This window comes from Anser anser (genome assembly GCF_964211835.1).
Source record: "Anser anser genome assembly, chromosome: 13".
Classification (NCBI taxonomy): domain Eukaryota; kingdom Metazoa; phylum Chordata; class Aves; order Anseriformes; family Anatidae; genus Anser; species Anser anser.
In genome coordinates, this window is record NC_139734.1 from 22,837,778 (window position 1) to 22,862,533 (window position 24,756).

The following is a 24,756-nucleotide window of genomic DNA, read 5'->3' on the forward strand; positions in this document are numbered from 1 at the left end:
CCGCTCACACCCCAAGGCAGGTTTGCAGCAGCACCCGGCTCTGTCTGTGCTGTGCGGCAAATGCTGGGGCCGGGAAGCTTTGCTGCTGGTGGCCTGCTGGCAGCCGGTGTGGAGGGCAGGGCGGCCAGCCCGGGGAGCCCGGGGGGGCTGCAGACGCGTGCCCAGGTGGGCGCCGGCTGCAGGAAGGAGCTGGCAGAGCCCCGCACCTCGCGGAGCAATGCTGGCACTGAGCTCAGATCGGTCTCTGAGGTCTAGCGGCTGCTCAAAGCAAAACAAGTACAAATGCCACGAGATGCTCCCAGCCCAGACGTGGAAGCAGCTGGTTCCCTTCCTGGAGGAGCGGGGTCAGGCGCGCACGCTGTCTCCTAGGATGCACATCCAGCTTTCTCTCTCGGGCTGTAATTGCCTGCGCATGCAGAGTGACTGGGAGATATTTCACTCTGAGAGGCATTTACACACAGCACTTTCTCACACGGGAATGTGCCTGCGTGTGCACAAACACAGGCATTTCTATGAATAAAAGCGTTTTCCTGAACTCTGAGCAGAACGCCTTTCTCAAGGCGTGCGTGTGGCAATCTGCACGAGGGCAGGGAAAGCAGCCCTGGGGCTGCAGCCCCGGGGTCCCACCAGCTGCAGCAGGGACGCCGGCCCTGCCCTGCCTGCCCGCCCCAGTGAGGCACCTGGGCACCGCAGCACCCACAGCCCCCAAGGACAAGAGCCTGGAGGGGTTCGGGGGATGCAGAAACACCCAGGGCTCCTCCCCCAGCTGGGGCACTGCATTAAACCCTCCAGGCTTGGCCAGGAGCCTGTCCGTGTGTTTTTCCCTGCAGGTCTGAGGGATGTGAGCACGGCCCGTGAGTCGTGCAGGCCCACGGGTGGCTGGGGAGCAGCCCGGGCTGCCCCAGGGGATGCGTGATGCAGAAAAGCCAGCGTGGACCGGGGCCAAGTGAACAAAGGTTTTATTAATTGGAGTGCATGTGGGTAAGTAGCATTGATCACTGAAGTCAAGGGAAGTACATTACTTATGGCTTTTGTGCAAATTCTCCTGGAGCAAGTGTGTCTGGATGCTTAATTGATTTTGGATTTTATTTTTTTTTTTACCTCCACTGTTTTTAGAGAGGCATGGCTAGGTACTCAGCATCAGGGCCCTGCACCGTGCACCTCACAGGTATTTCAGCCTTCAAGTAGCTCTTTCTCTTAATCTCATCACCGAAAGGTGTATTAAAGGACAGTGTTGCCACAAGCTCTAAGCCAGGTTTCTCTCTACGCACGTCCCCGCGGTGATGAAGGTAAGAAGCAGGAAGGTTTCCAACCAGCCGATGAGTGGTGCCTTGGGACAGCTTCCTCAGAGAGGCAGCGAGCGCAGAAAGTCCTCGAGTGGATCTAATATGAAATTTAATTGATTTTATAAATGGGAACTCATGGCACAGCTGCCTGAGGTAGCTGAGGTCTGCAGCAGAGCGATGCTCTTGGCTGGGAGATGCCAGTCCCCGCCGGGGATGGGACGGGGCTGCCGGGACCGGCCCCACTGACGGGCCTGCAAGGCTCCCTCCTCTGTTGTTTATCTTTTAAATCTTTTCTAGACTCCAGAGAGAAGATGATTGTAAGGGCTTGTGGCTTGTTTTTCATATATACAAATGCAAAATGAAAGGTAAATGGGCACAAGGCTTTAATGATCAATAATTCATTCAATTTGCATTTGTTTTTCTACCCGGCGCTCTTAGGAGAGATGATGTTAATAAATATGTAACAAAATGATAAGTCTGTTCTCAGAGCAGTTCAGGTGCTTGGGAACATTTGGCTACATGGGGTCATGTTTGCCTCCTCACCTCTGTGACCTGCACTGCATTGCTATTTAAACTAGGGATGACAGACAGATGCTATTTGCATTTTGAGAAAATTTCCCAACTTCACAGATTTTCCTCAACTTCCTGCAGAAGTCTCTTTACAGAATGGCACTGATGGGAAAAAATAAATAAAAAGAAAAAAACAGGCAGCCTTTTTGTCTAGAACCCTTGAAGTATTCCATTTTGGAGCAGCCGAAGCACATTATGAAACGAACCCCTCTCCAATCACGGCTCAGGCAGGAAAGCTGGAAACAAACGGATGTGAGCATGAAATGTGATGTGCAATGAGATGAGATAAACTCCCTATCTTATTTTGGCCCATTATGGCAAATTATTCATCAAAACACTTTGTTGAAATCAGCCAGCTCCATTTTTTGTTAATTTTCTCTGTTTCAGAAAATCAGACTTTGGGGGAAAAGGTGCCAAAAATAGACGTTTCTCTAGCTCTAGCCAAATGGTCCTTGAGTTCAGCCTGTCATCTCGGTTATTGCTTCACTTGTATCCCCGTGACAGTTGGGGAACGGAGGGAGGGGGGAAGCACGCTGCCACGTTAAAGCGCTGGGGATGTGCTCCTGGGTGGCGAGCAGCAGCCGGGGTTACGGGGTTACGTGCTGGCCCTGCGGAGCAGCGCCCCGTGCCGCGCCTGGGGTCCTGCTGCCACCCCCCCGCTGCCAGAAAAGGGAGAAATAAACAACAGCAAATGGGCAAGCCTCGGCTCTCCGTGCACACTGAGCACCCAAAGCGCAGACTGGCTTTCAGGTGAAAGCTGCTGGCGGCCACACGAGGTGAGGGGCGCGGGGACTCCGGCCCTGGAGCCCCCCCCGCCTGTCCCAGCAGTGCCCCCAGAGCCCCTCCAAAGCCTTTCCATGAGCAATCAGGGGGCAGAGAAACGAGAGCTGTGTTTGAAGATGCCGTTGATTTTCAAGTATCAGTCTGAGGCTTGTTTTGTTTGACTAAGTTGGGTGCTCACTCTTGTTTCTTAGCAACCCTAATAGGCTAATGCTTTTCATTTCCCCGGGAATTGCACAAGACAAATTAAACCCGAGCATTTCTGTCTGACTGTCCTTTGCACATCTGTCTGGGTAGGCGAGGCGGCAGCAGCTCCTGCTCTGAACGGTGCTGGTGCCCTCCAGCACGGCACAGGAACCCCTGCTCCTCCCCAGCTGGCCCCGCAGCCCCGGAGCACGGCGAGGGCCCTGTGCTCCCCTGCAGTGGCTCGTGTGGTCCCACCCAGTCCATGCCTCCCACATCTCCTGCTTCATCCACGCCTGGCCTCCCGCGGGCAGGGACCAGCAGGCAGGCAGCTCTGTGGGGCAGGGATGTGCTCCAATTCCACGCTGCAGGGAGCTCCTGGAAGGCTGCTCCCATTCTGCTTGCACACCTCCATCTGCACACCTGCCAGGTAGATGCTGGGGTTTTGCTCTTCTCCCCTTTAGCACAGTGACTCCAGCTGATGGTTTCGCACTCATTTTTATTATTTATGTTGTCCACTTCTTCCCTCTACTAAGGTCAGCCAAAGCTCTGCAGACGAGCACCGAGACGCCTTTAGAGCAAGGGGACACTCGCTCTCCAACAAAGAGGTGTGATGGAGAAGGGCTCACTGTCTGCCAGAGCTGGTGGACATTGCTGCCCCTGCCGCTAGGATTCGAGGAGATTTGGGGGAATGGGTCTGGGATAGCACCGGGGAATACATGCTGATGATGTTGGCCCTTTCCTGTGATCCCCAGCCACTCCTGATTAAGAAACCACAGCTGTGAGCAGAGGCCGGACTCGCTGCAGGGGAACTTGGCTAAGCACATGCTGGCGTGCATGTGGCAGGCTCGGGCTGTGCTCTGTGCACATTTGCATTTTCCTGGGTATCACCACAGCAGAAGGAGGTCCTGGCCCTGTTCTCTGCAAATAAAGCAGCTTGGAGAGGTACAACAGGAAAAGACCAACTGGAATATCACAGGGAGAAGGACAAGCCAAAGGGTAAATTGTGGCGGGCAGGGCTATGGGGAAGCCATGCAGACGCTAAATCAGATCTTCCAGATCTTGGCAATGCCTCAATCCATCTTCTTTGAAAACATATGTGTACGTGTTGTGAGCATGGGCAACGCCACGGCGGGGGGATTCAGCCAGCCCGCATCGTTTCTCTCATCTTCCTCTGCTCCCCGCGCAGCACCGGGCCAGCTCCCGAGGGCCGCTGGACGTGCCGAATCAGCCCGAGCCCCGCGTGCGAGACCAGGCTGGCGATCTGGTTTCAATAAAATTAGGGAATAGTTTCATGGCTGGGTGGGAATGCTGCGAGGCTCCGGGATTTGCTCCTCCCGCAGCTGGATCGTGTTTGTCCACCGCCGCCCCTTGGGGTGCCGCTCGCCCACCTGTGCCCGTGCCCGCAGCCGAGCGCCGCGTGCCGCCCGCATGACGCCGAGCGCTGGGCCTGGGACAGGCGCCGCCCACAGCAGGTGCCCCGGGGTGCTTGGGGGTGCAGGAGCTGGGGAAATGGAGGCATCGCCTGGCTTTGACTCTGCGGAGCATTTGGTGCACAGCCGGGGTGGGGGGCTCAGCCTGCGCCCCTGCGCGCCCCTCGCCGGGTCGCCGCCTGGAGCCTGGAGCCGCTGGGCTGAGGTCTGCGCTCAGCCTGCCTCTGTACCTTTAAATCCCCAAAACGATGCGACTTCTCAGGAAAAAAGCAAACCTTTAAAGCAGTAAACAGCTGTTTTCCCTCTTTCTATATAAGAGCAATTTTAAAAAACACTAAAAAATTTAACAACCTTATTTTTTTCGAAGTTTTTTAGTGAAGCAGGGCCATTTCAGGGGTCTGTCAAGCGTAGTCGGTAACAACGTGACATATCCAGTAACTACATCACCAATAACCATCTTGGCCTTCCTCTCTGGCTTGGCTTTATTGCACTCCCTGAACTAGCCCAATAGGAATTTCTGCTCTGTATTTAAATGAACTCGCAGGCAGTAAAGGAGCATGTATAAAGAAAGGGGTGAGCATTATGTCAGTTTTGTGTATTGTAACCCTTTTACTTACAGCCCCTATATCTTCTATGTTCTGGCAGGGGCAAAAGCACTAACTTATTCACTCCCACTGTCTCCATCCCCTAAGTGTGCAGTTAATCCCAAATCCGAGGCTGCAATATCAGCTTTCTGTTCTAACCAGGACAGAAAAAAAACAGAGCAGGACAGACCAGCTGCATTTAGCGCCCCATCAGCTAAATTTCAATGAAATCATTCTGATGAATTGTTTAGGAAGGGAAAAAAGCCCCATTAACTGTACATTCGCTGTTAATTAATAGTCTGCTTTTTTTCTCCTCTTTGGCGCAGCACTTCCGAGCTGTTACAGGCTCCTCAAGCTCATTCCCACAGCTCCTTGATCAGCACCAAGTGACGGGAATGGGGCATCTGTATGGGCATGAGTCACAGAAAAGGAGAGGGCTGCACTGGTAAGATCCTGGAACAAACAGCTCCTACAAGCCACCAGAGCTGCCGTGAAGGAGCAGCTCCCTGCTCTGCTCCTGAAAGTAGCATGGAGCTGCTCCTGCCCCTGCCCCTGCCCCTGATCCTAATCCTGATCCTGATGCAGATCCTGATCCTGATCCCAATCCTGATCCTGATCCTGATCCTCTCCAGGCCAGCGTTTGCCCACAGGCAGCGCCCGCAGGTGGCTGTGCAGCATCACGAGTGGCATTCCTCAGCTCCTCAGTTTTATTATTTTTAATAACTTCTCCTTCTTGTATTTGTTTTCTGTGCACATCTTGTAAATATCCCTGGAATGCTGCTCTGGAGCAGTGCTGGCCAGCATCCCCCAGGAGCACAGCCGCTGCTCCCATCGCGCCCCGGCCGGAGGCGGCTGCTCCCCGGGCTGCCCTGCTCCTGCCAGCGCTGCCAAATACCCGCCCTGGGAGGCTGCCAGGAAGGGAAAGTTTTGGTAAATGACTTCCTAATTAGCACAGCAACGTGCCCACAGGCCACATCAAGGCCCAGGACAGGGGCAAGAGGGAGCAGGTGCCCGGCAGTGCCTGGCTGTGCCAGTGGGGAGCAATCCCAGGGCTGTGCGCTTCACCAAGGGGAGCTCTGCTTTCCCCGTGGAGACCTGCCAGGAGAGGCCACTGAGGAAGCCCCTTGTAGAAACATGTAAAACACACAGACGGTGCTGAGGCTGGCCATTCGGTCCTGCCCAGCCTGGGCAGCCTTGTCTGAAACTCCTCACATCGTTCTGTCCTCTGCATCTCTAGGTCAAGCACCAGGTAACTAATCCTGAAACCTTCGTTCAAGTTCAGTTTGAATTTAGGAGAAACCAAAGGCTGTAAACATGGGGTTTGTTTTGTTTTGTGTTGTTTTGCAAACCCACCTGTACCACCTTAACTCTGCCATTTGAAAATGTCAGGAGCCTGGTTCATGCTCTACCTGCTTGTCAGAGCGAGCACTGCCAGCTCCAGCACCTCCCGGGCTGGGCACCTAGTGACAGCAAACGGACAGGCCCCGAATGTCACCGGCAGAAGGCCTGCTTGGTGTTGACCTACCTAGATACTGATGCACGAGACCTGAGGAAAGGCTCCTGCTCTTCTTTCCTCATGCCAAAAGCTGCCACCATGCTCCCCCTGCTTGGTGCCCGCCCCCCACCAGCCGCAGCCCCCTGGCTCTCGGTGCACCACCACTTCTCAGCCCTGCTCAGGGCTCACCCCAGCCCAGGACTGGGGGCTGCAGGGGGTTGCTGTGTGGGGGACATCGCAGGGGGGGCTCTGCCAAGCCAGAAAGACAGCCAGGATGGGGCTGGGGTCTGTGCCCCCAGCAGGGCAGGCAGGAGTGCAGCCAGAGCTCTGCATCTCCCATCCTCCAGGTTCAGTGGAAGGGGGGGAGCATAGGCAGGGGGACTGGAGCAGTTTGCTCACCTTCGGCAGTGAATTTCCATTCTTTCAAGTGTTTGGGTTTCCTGCAAATAAGCTCTGATTTCCTAGGGCTTTTTTATTCTTCTCAAACTCCCGTGGCCTCCAGCTTGTGCTGGCAGATCCCTGTGCCTGCACAAAATACCACTGATGTCAGCCAGATCTCCAAGCCTGTGCAGGAATCATTACAGGCCTGGGTCTGAAAGCTTCCTGGGGGGATTTACTGCCCTTATTTGCCATGAGTACATCAGTCTGAGCTTCACCTTCGGGAATTGTTTTCTCTGGGTACCCATCACACCAGTACGCCTTTGTGCTGGGGGCGAGAGGCCAGGCACCTCCCCGTCACGGGTGCCTGGGCCACAAGGTACCAGGGCAATGGGCTGCTGTAAAATCCAGGCTCTGTCCCTCGGAGTCACCACCTCAGCCCAGAGGAAGAAGCTCATCGGGGGCTCCGTGAGAAGAAGGAGCCGCTCACTGCTGTGCCACATGCTTAATTATCCTGCCTAGAAAGAAGAGCCCCGGTAACATTTGGTCCAAATTAATGATGGTTTGTTTTGAAATGCAGATAGTTTTTAATCAGTGGGGGAAAGGTGGAAATAGACACTACCTAGGTTCTACATTTAAATATTTTTAATGAAGCCGTGCATCTGTGTTTTTTTAATATATATTTCTTTTAATATGGAGAATAACTTTTGTGTGGGCTGAATTAGCTCTAAATGAAAGCAAACAAGGCATAATTAGAAACTGGTCTACTTTTTTCTTCCGTTTCTTCTCCTCCGTAAGGGCAGCATTATAATAAGGTGTGCATCTGGGAGGGGAGGGAGCTCGCCCCAGCCGGGAGCGCGCGGGGCTGCCTGGGCGCGATGCTCCCGGAGGAGGGTGCGGAGGTGCTGCAGGGGCACAGGGGGAGCGGGGCACAGCCAGGATGTGTCCCAGCAGCCTGGAGGGGCCGGGGGCCGGGCACAGCCCCTCTCCCCGCTGCATCGCTGCGTGCTGGCCCCGCAGAAGGAGAGGGTCCGGTTCATAGAGGCGGCTCCGTGTGTGAACCCGGGAAGCTCCCAATTGGAAACTGCAGGAGTTTCTCATTTAATATGGTGCCACGCTGCATTCCTTCTCTATAAAGAGACCTCATTTAACTTTAGGCGTGTTTATACATCTAATTAAAAATTGGTCATATTTAATTGATTGCATATATCACCGCTGCTGCCTCGTTGCGCAGGCGAGCGCAGCAGAAGGGCCGCAGCTCGCCGTGATGGAGTGGCTCCCCAGGGCTGGGGCATGGGCACGGCGATGCCACCTCGCCCCTCTCCGCTCCGTCCTGGCCATGCCAGCAATGTCCAGGGGCCACCTGCTGTCACCTCCTTCCCTGCGCTATGTGAAACACAGCCCTGAGCCGGTGGGCCCCAAATCCCTTGGGGCTGAGGAGGAGAAAGCTCTTTTCAAGACAAAGCAGAAGCTAGTGAGCCCCATTCTGTGTCCCCACAGCTGGTGCTACTTGCTTCGTGTGGAGCAGGGCGCTGGGATGGGGACAGAGATGGGGACAGCAGCTGGGAACATTGCACGTGCACAGCCCCCCCTGCCAGCCTGGCTGCCCCCTTTTCCCCCAGCTGCCCCGGCCCCCTGCCCCAGCCCCATCGCCCTGCCCCATCGCCCTGCCCCAGCACAGGCAGCCCCACAGCCATGGGGTGCTCCCTCCTCCCCCTCCTCTTCCTCTGTGTCACACCTCTCCCAGGTAATTGAATCAGATTGTCAGCAAAGAGGGGATGATGATTCAGCTCCCACCAAAGGCTAGACTATTACCTAGCAGCTTAATAATGAAAACTGTCATCATTCCTGCAATAAGGAAAGATAAATAAGTTATTAAATGCAAGTGCCTGCCACCCTCCCCGGGCAGGGCACCACGCCAGAGGAATATTAACTCCTGGCCACAGCCTATCTGTTGGGGGAACAGAGAGGAGTACCCTGAGTGCTCAGAAGAAGAGCTCTTTCTCCTCCAGTCAGCTTTTAAAGGTCTTCAGCTCACTGCGTGCTGCTGCCGCCTGCTTAGCCAGCGGAGCGCCGCCCTTCTGCCGTTTGTTCTCAGAGGGGCGCGGGGCTGCTGCTCAACTTCAGCGCCTGTCGGAGTGCTATGAGGTGGAAGGCACTTCTGATGTGGAGAGAAAAAGGTGAGAAGCAGGGAAGAAAGGAGGGGAGAAGGGACCTTTTCTGCCCAGCTGTATTTTGCTGGGAGGAAATCCACGAGCTGTTACGTGCCCTGCCAGGAGTTAGATGGAGAGAGCCCTGGTACTGCTCAGGCAGCAGCTGTGCGCTGCGGAGACCTGAAGGTGCTGTTCTGCACAGCCAGCCAGAATAAATGACCTTCGTAACACCTTCCCTCTAAAATCCTCCGACTTTCCCACTAGTAAACAATGTGGTTGTCTAGGCAGTCCTATTGCTTCATCCAAAAACTGCTCCCTTCCTTCCCTGCCGAGCAGTCACAGCATCTTCCACTGCGCCTGCAGCTTCGAGCTCTCCTCCCCAGCCTTGTTCAGGAGGTCAGTTCTTCTCCCTGGCCTCCGCCCTCTCTCACTTCCTGAGACCTGACCTTTTCCCCATTGCTGTTAGCTTCTCAGGGATTGAAAGGAAAATTATCTGCCGATGTGGGACCTCTCTCTCTCTCTGGCCTACCTCAGTGCCATTTTTAGCCTCGGCACAGCCCCTGGAACCATCTTTTTTAATCACCGTGTTTACACGCACCTTGCGGAGGCTGCTCAGGTGCCCCAACAAGCCTCTGAAATCAAAGGCTGGGAGCTGCCCCAGGGGCAGGGACCAAAGAGGAGCCCTTCCCCGAGCTGCTGGCGGCACGGCGGGGCAGGGCTGCAGGAACAGGCTCGCGCAGGCGGGTGGGCGCCGCTCCATGCGACCTGCAGCCCCCCCGCACCCCGCCACCCACCGCGCCGCAGGTCCCGGCACGCCGCGCTCCGCTCCCACCCCGGGGCCCAAGCCCCGAGACGCCATCGGAGACCACAAGCGAGTTTCCATGCATGGCCATAAAAGAATCCCTAAAGCCAGTGAACATCTCAGAAATTAAACATCTAATGAGCACCGCCCTGAAGCCAAGGGCTGGGTGCCAGTTTGGCACCGGCTCCGTACCCTGCCCTTCCCATAACGGTAGATGGGTCTGCTCGGCTTGTCTGCTGAATCCCACAAAACCCTCCTGGTTTCCTCACCGGGGCAGCGGGGCTGTGAGTGCTGAGCAGGTCCTGAGGCGCTGCCACCGGTCAGGTGGAGAATGGAGGCCATGGAAATGAGGGAAAGAAAGGAAGGTGTGAGCTGCGTCCTCGTGCTCTGGGTCATTTCGGCAGAGACCCTTACTCGCTGCAGCCCAGGAACATTTTAATCCCAGAATATCCATTTTCAGACCTTGTGCTGATCAGTGGCTCTGTGTTCCTCCACCCCACCAGCTGCAGGAAGGGGCAGCTCTCTGGGTCTGAAATGAAGGATTCATCCACGTTGCAATACCTTCGTGCCAGGCACCACCGCTGCCGCGGAGCCAGCCGGCCCCTTGCAGAACCGCAGCACCGAGCCCTGCTGGCAGCGAGGAGGGGAGCTGAAGGCCAGGCTGAAGGCGCTTTGTTAAAACACCTGCGTGCTTTTCCTGCTGTCAATAACGCAGCATCCAGCGAGTGGACAGACCAGGCCTGCTGTGTGCTCAGCATGGCAGCAGCAGGGGACAGCCCCATCCCAACCTGCCGTGCGGGGCTTGCCCTCACAGCCCAGTCCCAGCACCTCCCAGTCCCAGCACAGCCCCCCAGTACAGCCCAGTCCCAACCGATCCCAGTCCCAGCCCAGTCCGTCCGTTCACAGCCCGCCTGCGCAGCTCCTCAGGAGGCCCCTGCCCTACAGCCCTCCTCCTGCTGGCCAGACCCCCGCCGCTCGCTGCCCTCTACTGCTCTCCTGCCTGCCATAAAAATATATAGAATATAGAACATTATTTTATGATGTACTATAAAAAAAAAAAAAGTCCTGGAACTACAAGACACGTGCCAAACCTCAGCAGCACACGCAGGAATGCCTTTGTTCCAGCTGTTGCTGCATTGCCTGAGCTCTTCCCAGCACCGTTCGAAGGCTTTTCGGGACAGGAACCTTGTTTTCTTTATTTTATTTCTTTCTGGCACGGGGCAGCAGCATTGTTTTGGCTATACAGAGTGGGTCATACTGTCTGTCCTTTACTTGCAGGCCATCCATGACCCATCTCTGAGTTGTTGCCCAGGACTCCCCAGATCATCATTACAGGCAGAGTTTTGCTGTATGCTGAGCTTGGAATTGTGAGCAGGGACATGGGTAAAGGGGCAGAGGTCTCCCGCTCTCACCGAGGATGCTCTCCATGTGCATTGCTCCTCAGCTCTTGTCCCCCTCCTGTTCAGCCCCCTCCCTTCTTGCCCAGCACCCCGAGCAGGCAGCACGGGCCCGGCGATCTCCTGTCTCCTCTGTCTCCACGCCAAGCACAGCCTCTTTTTACCCCTCAGCAGGAAGTTTCTGTCCTATTCCCGCAGCCCCACGTCCCGAGGTGCCAGCCGCTGGTCCTCCTTTCCCTTCCTCTCCTGGGCCGGTGAAACTTTCATATAAAACCTGCAAACCAAGCTCCATAAACCTCCCGATTCATTCTGCAGATATTTCCTGCGCTGGGGCTTTCAGCAGCATCTGCTGGTTTGAAGTAGGCTTTTTATTCGTCCTGGGGGCACCATTACTTTCAGCTTTAGCAGTTTTGCCTGCTCTGTAGTCCCTGCCAGGCTCCATCCACGGAAGAGAAAATTGGTGAAAGAATAATAATTATGATTGTTATAAATATATATTTCATTGTGGTGGCCCTCTGCGCATGTGTTCGTCGCTGATGAGGAGACCAGAGGGGCGGGTGGGTGCTGCGCGGCTCCTGGCAGCAGCGGCTGTGCCCCTGCCCTTCCTCGCCCAGACCAGAGGCTTTCTTCTCCTCCTCCTCCTCCTCCTCCTCCTCCTCCTCCTCCTCCTCCTCCTCCTCCTCCTCCTCCTCCTCCTCCTCTTCCTCCCAAGGTGCCTGCCAGGGCAGCCTGGCTTCCCATCCCGGAGGGTGTCTGGTGGGCGCAGGGGGCCAGAAGAGCTGGGCATCCCTCCTGGGCTGGAGCCTCCTCCACCCATTTCTGCCCATGCCTGAGGGACCCCCGGTGTCCCCAGGGCAGCTGCAGCACGCACAAAGCAGATTCTCTTGGTTACAAGGAAATATTTTCCCCTCTTTCACCAGCTGCGGGTGAGCACCTTCTCTTCATATCCTCAACAATGCAGCCCCTGCAGGCTGAGGATGCTCCCCGGGTGAGTGTCCCAGCCCCTCTCAGCCACTCAACCTTCTCCACTTTCATTTCCTGCTGTAGAAAGTTTCCGAGGTATTTCCTGTATCCACTTCAAAGGTCCACGGGGGTTTCTTCATTTCATCCTCGATGGGATGGCCTGAAAGCAGGACAGTAGGAGTCATGGAGGATGGGCTGCAAGGGACGACTTTGCATTAATCAGCAGATCTTGGCTAATTTTTCCACTGACCTTTCCACCCCGCTAGCCCTCCCTCCTTGCAGCTCAGACTAGATAATTATATATGGTCCCTCCCGGCTTTGAAAATCAGTGTGCGCAATTCCATCCGTGAGTGAGTAATATTGCTGCCCTCAGATCTTCCCCACACGCCGACGGCAGCTCCTGCCAGACCGTCCACGCCGCGGCAGCTGCCGCTGGGACTTCATCAGGACACGGGGAGGGAACGAGCCCGGGGTGCATACTTTCAGCTAGGGATGAAAATTCATCTCCGAGGTACTTGCTCTGCAATCAACTCACTTGCCATAACTACTCCAGAGGACCTGGAGCGGGTTGCTGGGGTTTGTCTTTGCTGCAAAGCAGAGAAGAGGTGGGAGGAAAATTCCTCTCGTGCATTTTACCCTGACTCGGCTCCCACCCCCGGAGCCCACACCTTCCCTGTCCCCCAGGCCCCATGCCAGAGCTGCGGGACAGCCAGCTCGATGCCACCGGCTGCGGCCATCTCAGCACCACGCCTGCCAAAACGGCCTCCCCAGCACCCCGATACCTATCTCCAAATGCAAACACACATTTCCACGGACAACCCGCAGCGCGGATCAAGCTGCGGGTGAGGGATGTTTGCTGAAAGCCTGGTGTTTGAGCCCAGGGGGGACCCGCGCGGCCCAACGGGTCTCGGTTTCCCTTGTTTGCACACAAGGAAGCTATTTCTTACGGTAATTTGTGCTTCAATAAACATGAAATAAAATTCATTCTGCCCTTCCCCAGCTGGCGTCATCACCATTTCCCTCTGTTTATCGCTTCGTAAGCATCACCCCAGCAACCACAGCGTGGCCCAGGCGGGGATGCTGGCTGCAGGTGGGCACCGTGCCTCGGAAACAAAGATCCTGCTTCCACCCTGACATCTCCAGTGCCACTAACGGGAGAAGGGGACGTGGGGAAATGCAGGTGAGGTGGGAGCCAAGCCCCTTCTAAAGAGGATGCTCTGGCAGTGGCAGGTGCCTGAGCTTTCACAGCCCCTGTCTCTTGGAGGTGTTTCCCTGCCTGTCCCGCATGGGCAGCCCCACAGACAGCTCCAGCTCCGGGACGGAACCGGGCAGAAAACCCTGCTCAGGACCGAGGGGCTGGGCGCAGCTCGGGGTGCCGGTCCTGGTGCTACCTCTGCACCCGCTTCTGCTGCCCTTTGGCTCATCCCTTCGAACCTGCAGGCAGCAGTTCACTTTCAGTTGGTTTGATTGTTTGGGGGTGGGATTATTTTTTTTCCCCCTTTTTAACCCTGTGTCCGTCTGATTTCAGAGCTCCCTTTACAAATGAGGCCATCGTGCTCCGGTGAGCCCCCCGAACGTCCCGCTGCGGAGCAGCGCAGCCCGCAGCTCGCTGTCCCCTCCAGCCCCCCCCAGCCCCGGCAGCCCCCCCCCAGCCCCGGCAGCCCCCCCCCAGCCCCGGCAGCCCCCCCCCAGCCCCGGCAGCCCCCCCTTTCCCCCCGGGAGCCGCAGGGCGCCCCGGGCGCTGCGTGCCGCGGTGTCCGCCTGCCCCCCCGCGGCAGCGCCCGGCTCCGCGCCCGGGACCGCGGCTGGCGAGGGGAGGGGAGCACCCCGGGGGGCTGGGGCTTCGTGCATCGGCTGCTTTCGGGGAAATGAGCCCTCTGCTTGCCGCCTGAGGCAGCCTCCCCAGCCGTCCCCGGGGGCTTTCAGGTGCTAACGGAGGGCTTAAAGCCGTGAGGAGGCCCGAGGTGGTGCCAGCCTCCCGCGGCGGTGGGCTCCGAGGGCAGGCAGGCGCCGGGCAGCTTAGCTCCCATCGCTGCAAAAACACCGGGACAGCTTCTCCAAACAGCTCCAGAACAGCCCCAAACAGCTTGTGAGCAGCGAGAGCAGCCAACACGGGTTGCTCAGGAACGAATCATGTCAGAGCAGCCTAGCACTGCTCTGATGACAGAGCAACAGTCTGCTGGATAGAGGGAGCAGGAGTTGTCCTATATTTTGTCTTTAGTGCCTTTTGATGTTGTCTCTCATGACACGCTCATAAGCTAGCAGGAGAAAAATGGAAACGATTAGGAACTGGGTGCTCTTCCCTGCCTGAAACCTGCGCTAACGGCGAAGCCACCGGCGCTTGCTGCTGGGCTGCAGGCGCGCACGGAGCAGGATTTCGGGGGGTGGGCTCTGGGCTCATGCATTCATTAATGGCCTGGTTGATAGAACGAGAGCCTGCCTATTTATTTTGCATATATGATCGAGCAAGAAGGACACGGGAATAGGATTAGAATTTGAAATGATCTTGAGGAATAGGAGAAATGGTCTTGGGGGAAAAGCGAAGCACAGTCCAACAGAAATAGATGCAATGTTCTGCCCTTAGGGATCATCAAGGGCACCAGAACAGGAGGGGGAATGACTGGCAAGGCAAGGTGAGAGCATTGCAGTGGACTGCAGCATGAGACCACCAAGCCACCCTGAGACACAAAGTCAGATGTTGCCTGGGGTGCCTGAGCAGCAGCGGCGTCTTTCAGACACGTGGAGGACGGGCTCTGAAGCCCTGAAGGCGTCAGGAAGAGCAGTTTGGCGCACAGCAACTCAAGAAAGATACAGGAAAAGACCAGAGGAAAATGGTGAGGAGGCTCAGAAGGAAATGCTGAACCACTGGAAGGCTTTTATTCAAGAGAAGAGGGACTGGAGAGGGAACACAGCCGCCTTCAAAGGCAAAAACTTTAGGGCTCATACCAGGCTGACATCAGTTTGGCTCCCTTAACTTCTGCTCCTCATGCCAGTGTGGGTGAGATGGGTCCTACCTGCACTGAGAACAGGACCTGGAGGCCTCCAGAGCTGGCCCTGCAGACCGTTGTCGTCCCCTCTGCCCCACACTGGGAAGCCTGTGGGCACCAGAGCCCCACTGCCACGTCCCCAGGATAGCTGCGAACACTGGCCCAGCGGCCAAGGGTGAGGTCTGAATGCCGGGACCCCCAGGAGACTCTTGTGCAAGGCTCTCAGCTGGCACAGCCCGGGAATGAAGATTAAATAGCAGTGTAAAGTTGCCTTGCCTCTTATCAAAGAGCTGTTGCTCTCCCCTCTGCTTGCAATGACTCATGCTCTGCTCGAGCACTTTCCCCAGCCTCATCTGGGATGTATTACTGCCTTGGATCCCACTCCGTCTCCTTACAGATGTGGAGTCTCCTGGAATGTCTGCCTCCTCCTCCTCCTCCTCTCTCCAGCGTTTCTGCTTCTCAAGTGTCCCCCTCCCCAGCTAAGGAAGCACGGTCCCCGACCAGGCCCCCCCAGAAGCCCCCAGCTCCCAGGGACCCCTCTCTCCATGGGCATCGTCCTCTCTGGGCCGGTTTAATTCTGACCTACAGAGGGGAGGGAGGAAAACATTCAAATTCAGGGCAGTGAGCGAGGATCCATCGGATCTTCATTACCAGCTGCCAGCTGACATTTGGGGAGGGGTGGCCGCACACCCTCCTGCTTAGTGCTGTTCAATTTAACCGTCTCAGAAGCCTATACATCCTTCAGTGCCCGGGACAGTGGTGACTCGAGGAGGCAGCAGAGCTAAATCAGATGCCAAATACTGATTCCTCTGCACATCCCCAGGGACTGACAAGTAGAGTTACTCTCACCATCTGTCTTCCCACTTGCAGCCCCTGGAGAAGACGCACGTTCCTTCAGCTCACGGTGAAGACAGCAAAAGGACAAATGCTTTCATTTCCAAGCGTATGGATTTTCTGTTCAGGTATTTCTGGAATGCGCTCCGTTAGGGGAATGTGTTTTGTTGTCTCCGTAGCGGGACGTGGCTGCTGCACTGTTGCTGTAACAGGTGTTGCACGACGCCCGTGGCTCACTGCAGGTCACGGACGGACACGGACGGACAGACTGCTCCGTGTTCCCTGCCCAGGGCATCTGTCAAGGAGCTGTGCTTGTGCTCGAGATCCTTGGAGGAGCAATGTGCAAAAGATTGTGTTTATTGTTCTCGTGCTCTTGCACTTATGTTGGACAAGCTTAGACATGAACGGGCTGGCCAGAGACTTGGGACACATGATAAAAGCATTTTCCTTCTAGGTAGGATACATCTTCATGGGAATGAGTCCGGTATTAATAAACCATCAGCTAGCAGCCAAGTTTGTTGTGTTAGCTCAAAAGCAATGAGGTCGTGGTGAATCACTGGGAGTGTGGGACCCAGGGGTAGAAAACAGCTTGGAAAAATGCTAGATTAGACCAAAACCTGGAGTTGAACCCTTTTTTTTTTTTTTCCTTTATGGTTGAAACTATTTAACAGTTTATATTCTACACATTCGTTTTTCATTTCACACTTTCAAGGAAACAGGAGGGGAAACCCCGGTACCGCAGAAACCATCCTGGTGCCGCAGAAACCGTTGTGGCACAGCACCAACCACCCGGCGGTGGCCTGGGTGGGAGCCCCGGGACAGGGCTGGAGGTGCAGAGCTGGTGGGGGGGGCTCGGCCACAGCGGGTGGCACCGTCCCGTCCCTGCCAGGTGACAGCCCAGTTGGAGGAGTTCTCACGGAGCGGGCAGGCTGTGGTGGGAAAACGTTCTCCCCCGCCTTGCATACTCATTTATGATGATGAAGAAGCTAATCCAGTGCCCCTTCCTCCACTTTGATAACCTCAATACCCATCCGCGTTACCTCTTTTCCCTGATAAATCTGGCTCTCCAGACCACCCACAGTACTGCCCAGAACTGCCTCGCATCCCCCTGCTCCTCCTCTCCCCCTGCCCTCACCCATTAACCTGGGCCACCACATTCTGCTGGGGGCAAATCCCCACCTCCAAACACTCCTGTGCTCTGGGGGACCCCATAGCCAAAGGCAGGCAAGCTGGCCTGAGCATCTCCCTGCATTTTTGTCTCCACAGTCCTGCCCCTGCCCGCACCTTTCAGCTTTTCTTCCCAAGCTCCATGCCCGACTCACTTTCTGGCAGCTTGTCCCTGTCCAGCCACCCCGGGCCTCTGTTCCTCGGCACCCTCAGGTGTGCGAGAGCCTCCCCGCACCCACGCGTGAGCCTGGCCCCGGCTGACAGCCCCTGGCAGAACCCCACACCCGCAGGGGGCCAGGAGCACCCCGAGGGGCTGGGTGGAAGCTCAGGCTTCGGGAAGCCCCTGCCTGTGCTGCAGGGGTGCTCGCCGGGAGCTGGTAGTTCCCAAGCAGCGGAGGTTAATCCATCTTCTCGTGGGTGAAAACCGAATCAGGAGAAGGAATGTATAAGCTCTTCCAAACTGTGAGACAGCAAACCCACCGGATCAAGCCTCTGAGTGTCCCACTCTGAGCAGCAATGTTTTATTCAGCAGCCATTTGCAAGCCTTTGCGTTCAGGATGATGCTGAAATTACTCCGCTTTCCAGCAATGACAAAACCAGGGTTTTCACAGACCTCAGGAAGCTCATCTGGTTCCCTGCCAGCTCGCTCCCGTGGCATTTCCCTAGCAGAGAACAATTCTGCAAGGCTGAGCCGAGAAGCGACACACTCCCCTCCTTTGTTTTCACTTCCATGGGTTGAAACCTTCCTCTTCTCTAACTCCTGCGAGGCTCCCACTGTAATTAACGTGGCAGGAACACGAGCGGCACGGCGCTGGGTGTTCCTCGGCAGCAGCAGCAGCCAAGCAGATACACATGCGGGGTGCTGAGGGGTCTGGCAGCAGCCGTCCTGGCGGCCCTCACCTGCCTGGGGCCTCCCGGGGTGCCGCAGCTGCAAGGAGCGATGCTCTGCACAGCACCGGGGCCTGGCAGCAGGATGCAGCCAGGGCCGGCAGGCAGAGGGCAGGGGCAGGCACGCGCGGCACCGGGGCACCCGGCAGCCCCGGGGACCGAAGGGTCGGGAGCCTCGGCTCTGCCCCTGCTCCTGCAGCTCCGCTCCCCCCGTCCTCCAGGGCACTGCACTTTGCAGGGCCGCTTCCTGCCGGGTTTGGTTAAATTAAACATATGATCCCCTATTAGCTGACCCAGGCTCCGAAATCTCCCGGGCACGAGTGAGCGCTGCTGTCTCAGCTTTTCATTTACATGTTTATTTACTGCCTTTCAGATCACCGGGTTTGCACTGTGCAGCCTCCGATGAATAAATAACCAATGCCCTTGTAGGCCAGATTGATTAAATGTATTTAATTAATGAGCTCAGCTCCCCCTGAGGACTCTCCCAACTAAAATACTGAAACCAGCCTTTTGTATATGACACCGCCAGGACCCATTGATTTGAAACAATATGAAAGAGGAATAATTCAGTAACTTCATCGACTCCGTAACGGGGATATCCCGGGAGGACGGGGACAGGCTGCAGTGGGGCTGGCTCACGGGCTGCCTACGCGTGGTTTGTTCCCCCTCGTCCCGTGCCCCCGTGCACACACACTGGGGAGGAATATGTCCCCAAGGGGGAAAGCCCAGCCCGGTGCAGACCTACACCCTTCCCTGGTACCTGCCCTCGGAGCTCAGAGGACTCCCACTTCCCAGGCACTGGATGGTGCCCCAGATGTTGGATATGAGCAGAGCAGCTCGACCAACAGGGTGCCCAGACAGGAGACGAGTGTTTGGATGAAGACAGCACGAGCTGAAGCACAGGGGGGTGCCGGGGCAGCCTGCGTGCCCAGACCCACGGGTGGGCAGGGGCAGGCTGCGGGGCAGCAGCAGGACGGGGCAGCGGGCGCAGGGAGCTCCCTGGCCCTGCACTTCCCTGCTGGCAGGCGGCTGAGCCACACGGCTCAGGAGCAGCCTCTCCGAAAGCAGCCCCCAGCCTTCCGCCCCAATTCTCCATCAGCAAACGCGGTGACGGGCAGGTGTTAAGAGCTCCCCGGGGCCACTCCTTACCGCGCAGGTTGCTGAGCCATCACAATCCAGGGCTCAAAACCTGCTCCGAGCAGCTCTGGGCACAGACCTGCAGCGGTTCGTACCCAGGCACGGGGCTCGCTCCCGTGGGAGGCTGCTCCCAGCTGGCGGGCAGGAGCCGTGCGGGGCCAGTGGGCCTGTCCTGTGCCATGGGCAGCCCTGGGGGTCTGCAGGAGGGGGGAAGGAGCCCAGGAGCTCCTCATGGAGCTGGGAGGGAGCCCAGGGCCGGCCCGACGGCCTCGTGCTGAGGGCCAGGGAGCCGGAGGGGACAGCGTGCTGCAGGTCATGGGCACGCAAGGGGGCTGCTCCCGCACCCCGTGCCCAGCTGTCCCCCTGGAAAGCAGCCGGCAGGGCCACCGGCGCCTCGCCCAGCCGCAGACCTCGTCCTGCCAGGCTGAGCACCATCCTAGAGAAGTTGCCGTGCGGGCTTATTAATCAATCCATTAAATTATTGCAGAAGCTAACTGAGACCCGCACGCCCCCCCTCCAGCCCCCTGCCCGCCGCCCGCGGCCCGGCAGAAGGCGCAGCCTGCCCGAGGCCCCGCGGCGCGCAGCTCACGAGGCCGCCGGCCTCGGCCCGGTGACGAGCATCAGGCTTTAATTAGTCTCAGACGCGAGTCCTGTCACAAGCGCTCTGCTGGGGGTTGTTTGTTTTAATTTGATCAGGGACGGCCGAGGGGAGGGGGAAGAAGGAAGGTAATTAAACCCGACTGAAAACGCGGCCGTGCCACCGCAGCCGGGCCCCACCTGCACCCCCCGGCCGCCCGCGGCCCCTAGGTGGCGGTGCGCGCCCGGGGAAGCGCCGCGGGGACGCGCGGGGGTGTGCGGGGTGTGCGGGGTGTGCGGGGATGTGCGGGGTGTGCGGGGTGTGCGGGGTGTGCGGGGGTGTGCGGGGGTGTGCGGGGTGTGCAGGGTGTGCGGGGGTGTGCGGGGGTGTGCGGGGTGTGCGGGGTGTGGGGGGTGTGCGGAGGTGTGCGGGGACGCGCGGGGGTGTGCGGGGATGTGCGGGGTGTGCGGGGTATGCGGGGTGTGCGGGGTGTGCGGGGGTGTGCGGGGGTGTGCGGGGTGTGCGGGGTGTGCGGGGACGCGCGGGGGTGTGCGGGGATGTGCGGGGTGTGCGGGGTATGCGGGGTGTGCGGGGTGTGCGGGGGTGTGCGGGGGTGTGCGGGGTGTGCGGGGGTGTGCGGGGGTGTGCGGGGTGTGCAGGGGTGTGCGGGGATGTGCGGGGTGTGCGGGGGTGTGCGGGGTGTGCAGGGATCTGCGGGGATGTGCGGGGGTGTGCGGGGGTGTGCGGGGATGAGCAGGGGTGTGCGGGGGTGTGCAGGGGTGTGCGGGGGTGTGCGGGGGTGTGCGGGGTGTGCGGGGGTGTGCGGGGGTGTGCGGGGGTGTGCGGGGATGAGCAGGGGTGTGCGGGGGTGTGCGGGGTGTGCGGGGTGTGCAGGGATGTGCGGGGATGTGCGGGGGTGTGCGGGGTGTGCGGGGATGTACGGGGGTGTGCGGGGACGCGCGGGGGTGTGCGGGGTGTGCGGGGATGTGCGGGGTGTGCGGGGATGAGCAGGGGTGTGCGGGGATGTGCGGGGGTGTGCGGGGGTGTGCAGGGATGTGCGGGGTGTGCGGGGGTGTGCGGGGGTGTGCGGGGTGTGCGGGGGGTGTGCGGGGGTGTGCGGGGGTGTGCGGGGTGTGCGGGGTGTGCAGGGATGTGCGGGGGTGTGCGGGGTGTGCGGGGATGTGCGGGGGTGTGCGGGGGTGTGCGGGGTGTGCGGGATGTGCGGGGATGTGCGGGGGTGTGCGGGGTGTGCGGGGATGTGCGGGGGTGTGCGGGGATGTGCGGGGGTGTGCGGGGGTGTGCGGGGGTGTGCGGGGTGTGCGGGGATGAGCAGGGGTGTGCGGGGGTGTGCGGGGATGTGCGGGGTGTGCGGGGATGAGCAGGGGTGTGCGGGGATGTGCAGGGGTGTGCGGGGGTGTGCGGGGATGTGCGGGGTGTGCGGGGGTGTGCGGGGGTGTGCGGGGGTGTGCGGGGTGTGCAGGGATCTGCGGGGATGTGCGGGGGTGTGCGGGGGTGTGCGGGGATGAGCAGGGGTGTGCGGGGGTGTGCAGGGGTGTGCGGGGGTGTGCGGGGGTGTGCGGGGTGTGCGGGGGTGTGCGGGGGTGTGCGGGGGTGTGCGGGGATGAGCAGGGGTGTGCGGGGGTGTGCGGGGTGTGCGGGGTGTGCAGGGATGTGCGGGGATGTGCGGGGGTGTGCGGGGTGTGCGGGGATGTACGGGGGTGTGCGGGGACGCGCGGGGGTGTGCGGGGTGTGCGGGGATGTGCGGGGTGTGCGGGGGTGTGCGGGGTGTGCGGGGGTGTGCGGGGATGAGCAGGGGTGTGCGGGGATGTGCGGGGGTGTGCGGGGGTGTGCAGGGATGTGCGGGGTGTGCGGGGGTGTGCGGGGGTGTGCGGGGTGTGCGGGGGTGTGCGGGGGTGTGCGGGGTGTGCGGGGTGTGCGGGGTGTGCGGGGACGCGCGGGGGTGTGCGGGGATGTGCGGGGTGTGCGGGGTATGCGGGGTGTGCGGGGTGTGCGGGGGTGTGCGGGGGTGTGCGGGGTGTGCGGGGGTGTGCGGGGGTGTGCGGGGATGTGCGGGGTGTGCAGGGATCTGCGGGGATGTGCGGGGGTGTGCGGGGGTGTGCGGGGATGAGCAGGGGTGTGCGGGGGTGTGCAGGGGTGTGCGGGGGTGTGCGGGGGTGTGCGGGGTGTGCGGGGGTGTGCGGGGGTGTGCGGGGGTGTGCGGGGATGAGCAGGGGTGTGCGGGGGTGTGCGGGGTGTGCGGGGTGTGCAGGGATGTGCGGGGATGTGCGGGGGTGTGCGGGGTGTGCGGGGATGTACGGGGGTGTGCGGGGACGCGCGGGGGTGTGCGGGGTGTGCGGGGATGTGCGGGGTGTGCGGGGATGAGCAGGGGTGTGCGGGGATGTGCGGGGGTGTGCGGGGGTGTGCAGGGATGTGCGGGGTGTGCGGGGGTGTGCGGGGGTGTGCGGGGTGTGCGGGGGGTGTGCGGGGGTGTGCGGGGGTGTGCGGGGTGTGCGGGGTGTGCAGGGATGTGCGGGGGTGTGCGGGGTGTGCGGGGATGTGCGGGGGTGTGCGGGGGTGTGCGGGGTGTGCGGGATGTGCGGGGATGTGCGGGGGTGTGCGGGGTGTGCGGGGATGTGCGGGGGTGTGCGGGGATGTGCGGGGGTGTGCGGGGGTGTGCGGGGGTGTGCGGGGTGTGCGGGGATGAGCAGGGGTGTGCGGGGGTGTGCGGGGATGTGCGGGGTGTGCGGGGATGAGCAGGGGTGTGCGGGGATGTGCAGGGGTGTGCGGGGATGTGCGGGGTGTGCGGGGGTGTGCGGGGGTGTGCGGGGGTGTGCGGGGTGTGCAGGGATCTGCGGGGATGTGCGGGGGTGTGCGGGGGTGTGCGGGGATGAGCAGGGGTGTGCGGGGGTGTGCAGGGGTGTGCGGGGGTGTGCGGGGGTGTGCGGGGTGTGCGGGGGTGTGCGGGGGTGTGCGGGGGTGTGCGGGGATGAGCAGGGGTGTGCGGGGGTGTGCGGGGTGTGCGGGGTGTGCAGGGATGTGCGGGGATGTGCGGGGGTGTGCGGGGTGTGCGGGGATGTACGGGGGTGTGCGGGGACGCGCGGGGGTGTGCGGGGTGTGCGGGGATGTGCGGGGTGTGCGGGGATGAGCAGGGGTGTGCGGGGATGTGCGGGGGTGTGCGGGGGTGTGCAGGGATGTGCGGGGTGTGCGGGGGTGTGCGGGGGTGTGCGGGGTGTGCGGGGGTGTGCGGGGGTGTGCGGGGGTGTGCGGGGTGTGCGGGGTGTGCAGGGATGTGCGGGGGTGTGCGGGGTGTGCGGGGATGTGCGGGGGTGTGCGGGGGTGTGCGGGGTGTGCGGGATGTGCGGGGATGTGCGGGGGTGTGCGGGGTGTGCGGGGATGTGCGGGGGTGTGCGGGGATGTGCGGGGGTGTGCGGGGGTGTGCGGGGGTGTGCGGGGTGTGCGGGGATGAGCAGGGGTGTGCGGGGGTGTGCGGGGATGTGCGGGGTGTGCGGGGATGAGCAGGGGTGTGCGGGGATGTGCAGGGGTGTGCGGGGGTGTGCGGGGATGTGCGGGGTGTGCGGGGGTGTGCGGGGGTGTGCGGGGGTGTGCGGGGTGTGCGGGGGTGTGCGGGGGTGTGCGGGGTGTGCGGGGATGTGCGGGGTGTGCGGGGGTGTGCGGGGTGTGCGGGGTGTGCAGGGATGTGCGGGGATGTGCGGGGGTGTGCGGGGATGTGCGGGGTGTGCGGGGATGAGCGGGGGTGTGCGGGGATGTGCAGGGGTGTGCGGGGGTGTGCGGGGATGTGCGGGGTGTGCGGGGATGAGCAGGGGTGTGCGGGGATGTGCGGGGGTGTGCGGGGGTGTGCAGGGATGTGCGGGGTGTGCGGGGGTGTGCGGGGGTGTGCGGGGGTGTGCGGGGTGTGCGGGGGTGTGCGGGGGTGTGCGGGGGTGTGCGGGGTGTGCGGGGTGTGCAGGGATGTGCGGGGGTGTGCGGGGTGTGCGGGGATGTGCGGGGGTGTGCGGGGGTGTGCGGGGTGTGCAGGGATGTGCGGGGATGTGCGGGGGTGTGCGGGGTGTGCGGGGATGTGCGGGGGTGTGCGGGGATGTGCGGGGGTGTGCGGGGGTGTGCGGGGGTGTGCGGGGTGTGCGGGGATGAGCAGGGGTGTGCGGGGGTGTGCGGGGATGTGCGGGGTGTGCGGGGATGAGCAGGGGTGTGCGGGGATGTGCAGGGGTGTGCGGGGGTGTGCGGGGATGTGCGGGGTGTGCGGGGGTGTGCGGGGGTGTGCGGGGGTGTGCGGGGTGTGCGGGGGTGTGCGGGGGTGTGCGGGGTGTGCGGGGATGTGCGGGGTGTGCGGGGGTGTGCGGGGTGTGCGGGGTGTGCAGGGATGTGCGGGGATGTGCGGGGGTGTGCGGGGTGTGCGGGGTGTGCGGGGTGTGCGGGGGTGTGCGGGGGTGTGCGGGGTGTGCGGGGATGAGCGGGGGTGTGCGGGGATGTGCAGGGGTGTGCGGGGGTGTGCGGGGATGTGCGGGGTGTGCGGGGATGTGCAGGGGTGTGCGGGGATGTGCGGGGGTGTGCGGGGGTGTGCAGGGATGTGCGGGGTGTGCGGGGGTGTGCGGGGGTGTGCGGGGGTGTGCGGGGTGTGCGGGGGTGTGCGGGGGTGTGCGGGGATGTGCGGGGTGTGCGGGGATGTGCAGGGGTGTGCGGGGATGTGCGGGGGTGTGCGGGGGTGTGCAGGGATGTGCGGGGTGTGCGGGGGTGTGCGGGGGTGTGCGGGGGTGTGCGGGGTGTGCGGGGGTGTGCGGGGGTGTGCGGGGGTGTGCGGGGTGTGCGGGGTGTGCAGGGATGTGCGGGGGTGTGCGGGGTGTGCGGGGATGTGCGGGGTGTGCGGGGGTGTGCGGGGATGTGCGGGGTGTGCGGGGGTGTGCGGGGGTGTGTGGGGTGTGCGGGGATGTGCGGGGTGTGCGGGGGTGTGCGGGGTGTGCGGGGTGTGCAGGGATGTGCGGGGATGTGCGGGGGTGTGCGGGGTGTGCGGGGATGTGCGGGGGTGTGCGGGGACGCGCGGGGGTGTGCGGGGGTGTGCGGGGTGTGCGGGGTGTGCGGGGATGAGCAGGGGTGTGCGGGGGTGTGCGGGGGTGTGCGGGGTGTGCG